The 11,221-nt window shown below is 30.3% G+C and overlaps 1 pseudogene; it reads right to left on the bottom strand.

Moving 5' to 3' along the window:
- Positions 1 to 443: 443 nt before the first annotated feature.
- LOC148205969 (uncharacterized) lies at positions 444 to 2,454 on the bottom strand (annotated as a pseudogene).
- Positions 2,455 to 11,221: the final 8,767 nt, after the last annotated feature.

The raw sequence follows: 11,221 nt of genomic DNA, 5'->3' as shown, positions 1-11,221 counted from the left end.
TGAGGGAATTAGTGATCAAATTCATAAAGTATAACCTCTATTCACTTGTTTATCAAATTCAACTAAAACAAGAGTTTAAGACAACTTCAAAGTCAAAAAGGGTTAATTTATTATAAAATAGCATCACAAATAACGGTAAATTCAACCGTTATCATTCCCCTTAAGCTTCTCACTAAAGTAAGCAATAGGATGACCTTCTTGAAGAAGCACACCCTAATGCCTACATTAAAAGCATCACACTCAACTTCAAATGACTTAGAAAAGTTAGGTAAGGCTAAACTGGGAGCATGAGTTAAGTTGTTTTAAGGACCCTGAAACTCTTTTGTTGCTCACCCCCCACTTGAAACCCACATCCTTCTTTACTATGTCACTTAAAGTAGCAGCGAGAGAAGAGAAATTAGGCACAAAGCGATGGTGAAAACTAGCTAGGCCATGAAAGCTCCTCACATCCTTGATGTTTTGAGGAACAGGTCAATCCCTAATGCATCCATTTTGGAGGAGTCAACTTGAACTCTTTGGGAGCTAATGACAAAGCCTAGAAAAACTACTTGCTCCATGCCAAAAATGCACTTCTCTATATTGGCAAATAATGATGCATCCCTTAAAGCCTGAAGAACACTCCTAACATGCATGCAATGGTCATCTAAAGATAAACTATAAATGAGAATGTCATCAAAGTAGACCACTACAAACTTACCTATGAAAGGTCTTAAAACATGATGCATGAGATGCATGAAAGTACTAAGAGCATTAGTCAAACCAAAAGGCATGACAAGCCACTCATATAGTCCAAATTTGGTCTTAAAGGTGGTCTTCCATTCATCTCCTTCTTTGATTCTAATTTGATTATAACTGCTCTGAAGATCAATCTTGGAGAAGATGGTTGAACCATGAAGCTTACCTATTAAATATTCTAATCTAGGAATGGGATGTCTATACTTAATGGTTATATTATTAATGGTCTTGTAGTCAGTACACATACGCCATGAACCATCTTTTTAGGGACAAGTATTACAGGCATAGCACACAGACTCATGTTATCTCTAACCCACCCTTTAGATAACAAACCCTCTACTTGCCTTTGGAGCTCTTGAGTTTCCATGGGATTTGTTCTATAAACTGGACGGTTTGGAAGAAAAGATCCTGGTATAAAATCAATTTGGTGCTTAATCCCTCTAATAGGTGGTAAACCTTTTGGAGGTTAGACACTGGGAAGGAAAAACACAAAAAATAGACTCTCTTTTTTTAAGTACCTTTTTATGAGAAATGAGACAATTATGCTTGACCTTCTCCTTTTCTTCACTTCTCTTGGACTTTACTATGAGGTGGTCCTCATGTATTTCCTTTGGAGTTACAGGTTTCAATATAACTTTGCACCCTTGGAAAGTAAAGGACATCCTATTGGTAAGACCATCATGTTGAACATTTCTATCAAATTGCCAAGGTCGACCTAATAGGATTTGAGTTGCTTCCATGGGTACAACATCACAAAGAACCTCATCTTAGTACTTTTCTATGGAAAAGGAAATATGGACTTGTTTATTGACCATAATTTCACCCTCCTCACTTAACCATTGAAGCTTGTAAGGCTTGGCAGACGTGATAGTAGGCAACTTAAGTTTGTCCACTACATGTGTGCTAGCCACATTGGTGCAACTTCCCGCATCTATTATCATTGAGCAAACCTTGCTAGCTATAAGACATCTAGTGTGAAAAATATTCTCTTTGAGTTTGATCAAAGTCCTTGTGGACTTATCCCAATAGATGTCTTATAACTAGTAGGTCTCCATCAAATGGAACCTTGTATTCATCTTCACTAGAGGAAGAAGAGGAGTGAGAAGTGTGTGAAGGTAAAGAAGGAGGAGAGTCATCGGTGACAACCTCTTCTCCTCTAATGCACATTGCCCTTTTGTTTAGGCATGTAAATGGAATATGGCCATGACCTAAGCACTTGAAACATTTAATTTGACTAGAGCGTGAAGGTGACTTAGGCTTAGAAGAAGGCGCATTGTTAGTAGAAGAAGGGCGAGATTTATTAGTGTTCTCCCTAGAAATATCTTTATCCTTCTCCCTTGATAATGAACTTTTGTAAAAAAATTCTTTAGAAGAGTTTGAAAACTTGTTGCTGTAGGACTTTTTTCTTAAAATTTGTTTTTCCACTTTCATAACCCTATGTACCACAACATCTAAAATCTCATCATCATGGAGTTCCATAACATCTTGTATGTTTCTATTAAGACCACTAATAAATTTAGTTATCTTTGCTTGATCGCTCTCAATTGTGTTAGTACGATGTAGGAGCACTTCGAGCTCACGAGCATACTCCTCCACACTTCGTCTACCTTGAGTAAGTCGTTGGAGCTTAACCAAGAGGTCCCTAAGGTAGTGTGGAGGTACAAAGCGTTGGAACAAAATGTCCTTAAAATGTTCCCACGAGCTCGTGTGTGAGCCCATGGTGGTAATGTTCATCCTAGTTAGCCATTGCATGACCTATCCCTCTAAAGCTAATGTAACTAATTTTACATGCAAATAATTATCTATCCTATACAAATCAAAAACTTGTTCTACTTTAGCTAGCCAATCTGGAAAAATTGAAGGATATTTTTCTCCTTTGAAATGTGGAAAGTTCCATTTCGGCAATTGAAGGCATTGGTCAAAAGCTCTATTTTCTTGATGCTTTTTGAAAGGACCATGACCATGAGGAATGGACTTGCGCTCTTGATGTCCATATGCTTGCTTTCCTTTCCTCTTAATCTCATTGTCCATCCTTCTACTAAGATAGTCAAGTTGATGCTGAATTTGTTGAAGTGCTTTTGCCAAGTCCAATTTGCTAAAAGCACTTCCTTGATAGCTATCTCCATTGGAAGAGAATTGTCGTGAACCTACAAACATGTTACTAACACCAAACAGCAGCAAAAACTCACAAAAAACATATTAGAAACAACAGCAAAATCACATAAAAAATAGCAGCACTCTCCTTAGTGTTTACTTTCGGTTTAGGCTAGAAGAAAGGAAGGAACACTCCAACTCACTTGTAATCTTCACTCAAGATAGAATGGTGTCTCAAAGTCATAATTTAGAGCACTTAATTAGTGAAAAATACAAGTGAAAGGATGTACAATCAACCTCAACAAATACAAGGACACAAGAAGCCAAAAAAATCAAGTGAAACTACTAGACAAGTAATGTAAAAGGAACCTAGGAAAGCAGGAAAAATTGGCACAAAAAAATGGAAGAAAACTAGAGGACTACAAGAGACAAAATAGCAATGAAGGAATCAAAACAAAGGCACATGTGAGAGTACTGCAGCAAAAAAATATACACAAACAAGAGGCAATCACACCAAAAACTCTATGCATACATGAAGAGAAAGATCTAAAAATGAGTGGAAATAATTAGGCATGCTTCCAACCTATATGTTTTGTAAATTGATGATAAGAGAGGCTCAATTGAAGATGTCAAACACACAAAAATAATGAGCAAAAGTTTCGACCAGATCAGCAAACTTAAGCAAACATATTTGGTTTTTTTTTTTTTGGATCATGCAAATTTTTTTATCTAGCCAGTCTTGGCCAAGCATTGATAATTTGAGTATGTGTGTTTGACCAAGCTGTCGTTTGGTTTGTTTAATACCTCTACTGGTGCAAAACATACAAGCAAAGCATACACACTTAAATTCGAAGGTGATCCATCTCAATTCAGCATACAAGAGCAATGATGCAAAGGACTCTAGCAAGTGTAATTCAAGAAGAAATTTCTAGAAAACTCTTAAAGAGGAATCAAATATGACTTAAATAAAAGGCTAAACAATCAAGAAGGACTCCAAACAGATCAACCAAGACAAGAATTAATAACTGGAAAGGAAACCAAAAAGAAGTTAGAAGCCTACTTGTTGAAGACTTCCAAGAAATGCATGTTGCTTGTGTTGGAAAGTGTTGTTTGTAGCCTTTGGACAGCAGCATTTGAACCACTTCTAAACACTTGATTGGAGTTTTTTGATTAACCTTAAGAGTGTCTTGATGGTATATAACATCCAAGAGAGAAAATTCAGCTACCAAATACACAAAAACAGCAAGGAAGTCCAACGAAAAGGTTAGAAATAAGGACTGGATATTGTTCCTAACATGTAAACGAAACTATAGAAAAAAATTTCACGAAATTGGAGTTGAAATGCGCAATATATGAAACAAACAATTTGGACCTGCTACCAACGTGCGCGCTAGGTGTTGGCAGTAGCGTTGGGCGTTGGCGGAATGAAAACAAAGGCTTTTTCTAGCTAACATGCATTCCTAAATTGATCAAACCAAAGGCTCTAGATAGCACATGATATGGGATAACATGCTTAGTTAGAAATAAGCCTAAGACTAAGCAAGACAAATAAGAAATGGAATTAAAAAAATTAAAAATGGAAGACAGAAAGGATAGGAAACTTAGGAAAAATAGACGAAAAAAAAATAAAAGAGGCAAAATACAAGCCTAGAAACCTACTCTACTCTTTTTGTACAAAGGTATAAAGGAGTCAAGAAATAAGATGATTTCCTTTAGTCATGCTTTTTGTCATCCTTTTATTCTCTTCATCATTTGCCCTATCTATGATCACATCAACCTTGATCTCCTTTTTATTCTTTTCTACAAATACCCTCGGTTTTATTGTTTGGAAGATTCTTGTTAGTTTTGTTATCCTTAAAATTTTCGGAAAATTCTTGTTGTATCTTGGAAGATTTACGCAACACATCACGGATAAGTCCTTAAAGATAAATGGATTTACACACCTCGGGATGTTTGTAATTATTATTAGTATATTACAACAATGATTAGGTCATCTTTAATCAAAGGCTTATCACGAAAATTATATATATGTCCAAGGTAGTTGATTATGCATTTTATTACAACATTTATTATCCTAGCAACAAACCTGACTTAACTTGTGAAACGTGAAATAATATAATTAACCTTTCATAGTGATCGATTCTACCTACAGAAACATATTATCTACACCTATATATTCATTTATAAGTAATAACTAATGTGTGGTGTATAGTTTTAGACTTTATCATTCAGATTCCATATTTGGCTTGTGGTGAGTTTTCCTTTCTCACTTGAAGCTATTTTGGCGCTTGAAGATAAGGAAATAATTAACTTCATTCAGCTAACTAGTTCAAGTTGGTTTCTTGTTGGTATAGCTATAATCAATATGTTTCGAACGGTTGTTACCGAGAAAACTACGTATATATTTGATATAGACCCCCGAGGCATCACCAGAAGTTTTGATGATAAGGGAATTATCCAAAGGCAAAATCACAGCAAAAAAAATCCAATAGAACCACTTCTTCGGTAGTTCATGAGAGGCATGGTAAACAAATTTTACATGAAGATTACCCTAAAAGAAAATACGCACAATAAAGAAACAAATTTTACAGGAACTTTTAAAGGGTTTCCGTGAATAAACAAGTGAACTTTATTATAAAGAAAAGTAAATAGGAAAAAGTCAAGACTTAATTTCAGAATTCACTTTGCTTTCTCTTTTACCTTATTGCAACATGGAAAAAATTGGCATGGAATAGTCGGGGAAACTTAATTGATTGAACGGTTGGTGCCAATTTGCCACCAAGTTAAAAATCTTCGTTAACTTTTTGAACTCTTCATGTATGTCTATGTATACTTGATTACAAGTATGGTGATGAATTTGAATTCATTTAATGCAACCCCACATAGTACTATTAAAAGAAAATAGATATATAAATAAAAAACATATATTTTATGATTGAGAGAATAGGTGTGGAAAATGCATGAAAAACATATAATTTTTTTTGAAAAATCCTATTTGAGAGGGTATCCAAAGAGGTGGGGCTTTTGATGTATGTTAAGGAATAGTTGTAAGATGAGGAAGCTGTCGTCTATGGCACGCCGAGGACCAACTCACATATCAGTTCCCACTAATGGGATTTTTCTCAAAGAAAAGAAACGAAATCATTGATTGTGAGCAAAAAGCCATATCCTCTTTTGTCTCTCCAATCCCAATATTTTCTCCCATTTTGTGAATCTTTGCAAAGAAAATATTGTGACCATGAATGGCCTTTTCAACTCATAAAGTGATAAAAAGATAATTCCCTTGGCGTGTAAGACTTACTCCCTTGTTGGTTAGGGTTTGCACTCTCTTTGGCTTTTCCATTCATATATCACATTATAAGTTTGTCATTCTCAACGATGGTACAGTAATATCTTTGATTTTCGACATCATTAACATCGGTTCATGTATACTTCCTTTTTCTTCCTTCAATTATTGAATACATTCTAATTCGTAAGCTGTCGTTTTTATGTGTTTCAAACCTTTCTTGCCTAGAAAATAGATTGCTGTAAACTAAGTTAAAAATCACTTTGGCCAAAATTATTCATGGGGAGATCGTTGTGATTTATTGGGTATCTTGAAGTTATAAATTAACTAAAATTTTAAAAGTTTCGAACTGTACATTTGAAAAGTATTATCTTAAAAGTTATTTTTTTATTGTAATTATTATCTTGAACAAAATTTTTTTAACTTTTATATTATAAAGGATGGTCATATTTATCATTTTGTTTTATACTGATAGAAATATTATTAAACCGGTTAAAACTCATTAGTAAAAAAATATTTTATATTGGTTTTCTCTTTTTCGACAATATATATAACATTTTCTTACTTTATTCTTAAAGTTTTATATAACTTAAAGGCTTAAGAAAATCATGCAAATAAGAATTTCACATGTTTGACATGTAATTGATTTATATATCTACATTAATATAAATACGAATTACTAAGAGTAGGGCTGGACAAAAATAATTTAATTGTACTAAGTTTAAGCTATAGTTAACTTTATTGTTTTATACTACAAAAAACTAATCCATTTTAACCAAAACTATTTATACTATTATCTAGTTCTATTTATACTATTATCTAGTTCAAGTTAGAAAAACTATTAATATTTTAGTTAACTGAAAATTTGTTCTTTGCTTTTTGTTGACCCCATTCCCCTCTCTCTCACCACTTGTTTAATTGATTTCTGCTTCGATTTCGCTGCATGGCTCCATTGTATACGTTACAGACAGGAAGAGAGAGAAAGATTAATGGGTTTTAAGTGCTAAAATGTCCAAGTTGTTCAGTAATCTTGAAAACAAAAATCCTCCATCAAGTAACTTTATGAATAATAAACCATATAAAATACAGATAAACATGGATTATTTGACACTAATGTTTTATATTCAATTTTGAGTTTTGGTTTTCATAATTGACATCAGTTTGTAGATAATTTTTACATGATTGATGTGAAATTTTAATTTTGATTAAATAATCATTTATCCAATAAAATATTGTATTTGTATATATATATATATATATATATATATATATATATGTTTTATAAAAGTTGGTAAAAAAAATACACCTGAGCAATATAAATGTTAGTTGAGATGGTAAAGGAAGTGTTATAAAAAGTATTATGAAATAGTGTTAATTTAAAAGTTTTTGTTTTATGAATTACCTGAAGAACTTTTGTAGTGGAGAACTGCGTCACTTTTGATCTAATTTCATAAATTAATTGAAATGGTGATAGTTAATTTGACCTGATTTGTTAACTTGTGGGTAATATATGATCATTGTACATACATTAACTTGAGTAAAACCTGCAGTACAGAAACTTGAGTAAAACTCGCAGTATAGAAACTCGCAGCTGAAAAGACTACCTGTTCCAAGTTCAGTTATTACTTAATTGATATAAGTTCAGATTTTTAAAACTGAATTTTTAAACAGTACAATTAGTTATCATAATAAGTAATTCAGTTTTCTTTAGTTTGTTAAAAATATAATTAACTATAGTTTAGTACAGTTTAATTAATTATGTCCAATCCTAACTAAGTTTCTTTTATGAAACTTAAGTTCGATAAACAACGTAAACTACTTACAAAACTTATAATTGTATAATTGTAATGTTTAAAATATCATTATCTTAGATTATTTCAAAAGATATCCTGGAAATTTATATAAAATGGTACATTACTATTGTTAATGTCAAAGATCATTACATCCTAAAGAAATAAGTCATCCAAAATCTTAGCCAACTCATGAATTAACATTTTGATCAAGGCTAACATCTGATGCGACTATTTCTTTTTGTCTCCTCCTAGGATCCTATACGTACATATGTCCATAAAGAGAAATTTATCAAATATACCTAAGCTTTTCTTAATCTTAAACAACAAATTAATGTTCACTTGCAGTGTATTACATAAATTTAACGAAATTTTGGTAGCACAAAATCGAAATATTAACTTCTAAAAGTTGCTGTATCGAGGTCAAACAACCCCAGTAGCAATACGCTATACACCAAATATGAAAAAAAAAACAAATAAACATTTACAACATATAAATCAATAATGATCAAATAAAAATTTTAAAAACCATCTCCAAAAGGTACAAATCATATCCTATTTGAAGGAGATTTCTCTCTCTCAATGCAAAAAACAAAGGAATACATATCTTTAAAGTGAAGAAAATTTGAATAAGATCATAAAAAATATAGGCAAAATTTGACTATATACTAATAAAAAAAATTATTTTATTTTTTAATTTGAAACTACCTTATCTTTTAGTTTAAATTTAGAAACTTATCTATGAATGACTAATGAAATCACACATATTTTTTAAAGAATAAAAGAAGTAGAATTGAAACTATTTGGCCTACAATAATTTCTTCTTGACCTAAAGGTGTGAAATTGAGAATTAACTTAGGATTAGTTTAACTTTTGTTGCATTAGAAATACTAACTAGCATATCTTGTTATGAGTGACTCTACGTCACCATTATTGGGAATGTAAAATACCAAAAGTTTTTCAATTGGTATCCTTCTCTTGTTACAAAAAGCCAAAGATCTTCATTCTTGACCAGAAAAAGGTAACAGATTTTTTTCCTCTTTGTATTATCCTTTTGTCAGCAATTGTTGACTATGAAGAGATAGTGAAATTCAAATTATTAAAGTTGGCTACAATCATTATTTGGTGTCTCAATTATAATCTGATTTTCTAGCTAAATAAAATAAAAATTGTCACTTTTAAAAAGTGGATTAAAGAAATCGATTTATACAAACAAGATTGATCATTTCTAGATATTTAATCACACTGCAAATTTCAATATAATGACTAGAGATTTAATAAACGCTTATTAAATTGACAACGATTGCAATTATAAGGTTTTACTTGAATACAAAATTGGTTATCGAATTAAAACTATTTCACTTTAAATAGATTCATTTCTTTTAATTATATATCCTTTTATTCTCCTCGAGTAAGGGGTCCTGTGTAATTTGAAATTCTTGGATATCTCATGTCTATAGAAAAATCAGAATAGAAAAGATCATGAGTAGTTGATGATGTAATAATATAATACGATATAAGGGACAAATAAAGGAAATTAAAAAAAAATGTTGACAGTTTGTGTCAAAATAATATATGCTAATAACGATTTCAAAACTGGTGAAATGTAATTTTAAAATTTACTTATCTGAATTCAAATATATATATAAAAAAGAGTCATGTTTAATAGACTTATAAACATAAACAAAATTCAGCTTTATTTTATGTTACTATCTTAAAATTACATTTATTTTTTAAGTCAAGCACCATCTCCAGTAAATATAACAGAAGATAGTTTAGAAAAATATTAAAGCAACTTATCTATTATTCTTAACGATAAAATTTAAGCATGTTCTTTAATTGAATTTGAAATTTTATTTTAAAAATGAAACACTAAATTTAATTAGGGAAGAACAACAATTTATATACTTATATATATATAATATCATGTTTAAGTTTCATCATTTTCATAATTAGATTTAAAATAGTGAACTTAAGTTTAGATAAAAGATTTATAATAGTGTATGAACATTTTGTTAATTAGTCCACGTAGGAGTCCAGAGTAAAGTGAAAGTAATAAAATTTGAAGGAAACCCTAAATCATATCTGGAATAGGATTAAGGGACACTTTAAAATCTCAAACGGGATTCTGTCTTATAACAAAAGATAAGGGACTACATGATTGCAATAGGGTTCAGAATCTCTACATGTAACGTGGAAAAAGAAGAATTTTGAACTTTTTTATTAAATTTTCAGTGTTATTAACTGATTATGTGTTTAAAATATATTGGTGTATGTATATATACTGATTTTAATATTTTAAAATATATTTAAAAATATTCTTAATATTTTGAAGAAAATAATAAAAAAAAAATGAGTGTTTTAGTTTAATGGGTTGCAAAAGTTAGGCCAATAAAGTTGAGATACCCCACTTTCTTTACTAAGTGACGAAGAAGAATCATTAATTTGTTTTTCTTATCTTAAAGCTTATACTTTTTGTCAAATCGTCTTCTCCTTCACCATGCTTTAAACAAATATTACTTACTCATGCACCATAAAAGACATCAATAGCTTTACATATACATAAACATATATATGCAAATAATAAAGAATAGTGACAACTTCACAAAAAAAAAAAGTAGGGTGGCAGGGATATCATTAATCGGAGCTTTACAAATCCTAGAGTTGATGCTTATTCGAAGTTAATTATTTACTTACAGTCAATTAGAAAATTCTTCAACTTTATTAAAAAAACACATTATACATTGGTTCAACTTATTAATATGATTTTTTTTATTTAGTATACTTTTTCACATATTTATTATCGTTATTAGACTTGTATTCATTTTATTTCTTCAACTAGACCCTTTTTATTATTGGCACAGTTTTATAACTTTTTTTATTTTTAAAAATATATTTTTTATTCTAAAAAATATTAAAATATATTTAAAACTATAGAAATATAAAATTTTGTATAGAAAAAAATTTAATTAGAAAAAATATAAAATAGAAATTTAAAAATATAACAAAATATCAAATTTTTAATTGAAATTTATAAAGTTTGTAAAATAGAAAAGTATCAAAATTTATTAAAAGAAATTATTTAGAAAAATATATATAAAAATAGAAGTTGGAACTATTCTATGCAATTTTTTTTTTTAATTTTAAGAAGTTTGAGTATTATAAAATTTGTCTTTCCTTTTATTAAATAATTTGAATAACAAAAAAATATTTAAAAATCTAGCTTAGAATTTTGTTTCTTAGAAACAAAATTTTGACTGGTTTTTTAATCTAGAATGACATTAAAGTATGAATTCGACTTTCGAAAGACCGAGTT

The sequence above is a fragment of the Vigna umbellata genome, chromosome 1, assembly GCF_029865625.1.
Source record: "Vigna umbellata cultivar VRB3 chromosome 1, Vumbellata_1.0, whole genome shotgun sequence".
NCBI lineage: Eukaryota > Viridiplantae > Streptophyta > Magnoliopsida > Fabales > Fabaceae > Vigna > Vigna umbellata.
Note: the sequence above shows the minus strand (reverse complement) of the source record. Positions and strands in the feature narration are given on the sequence as shown.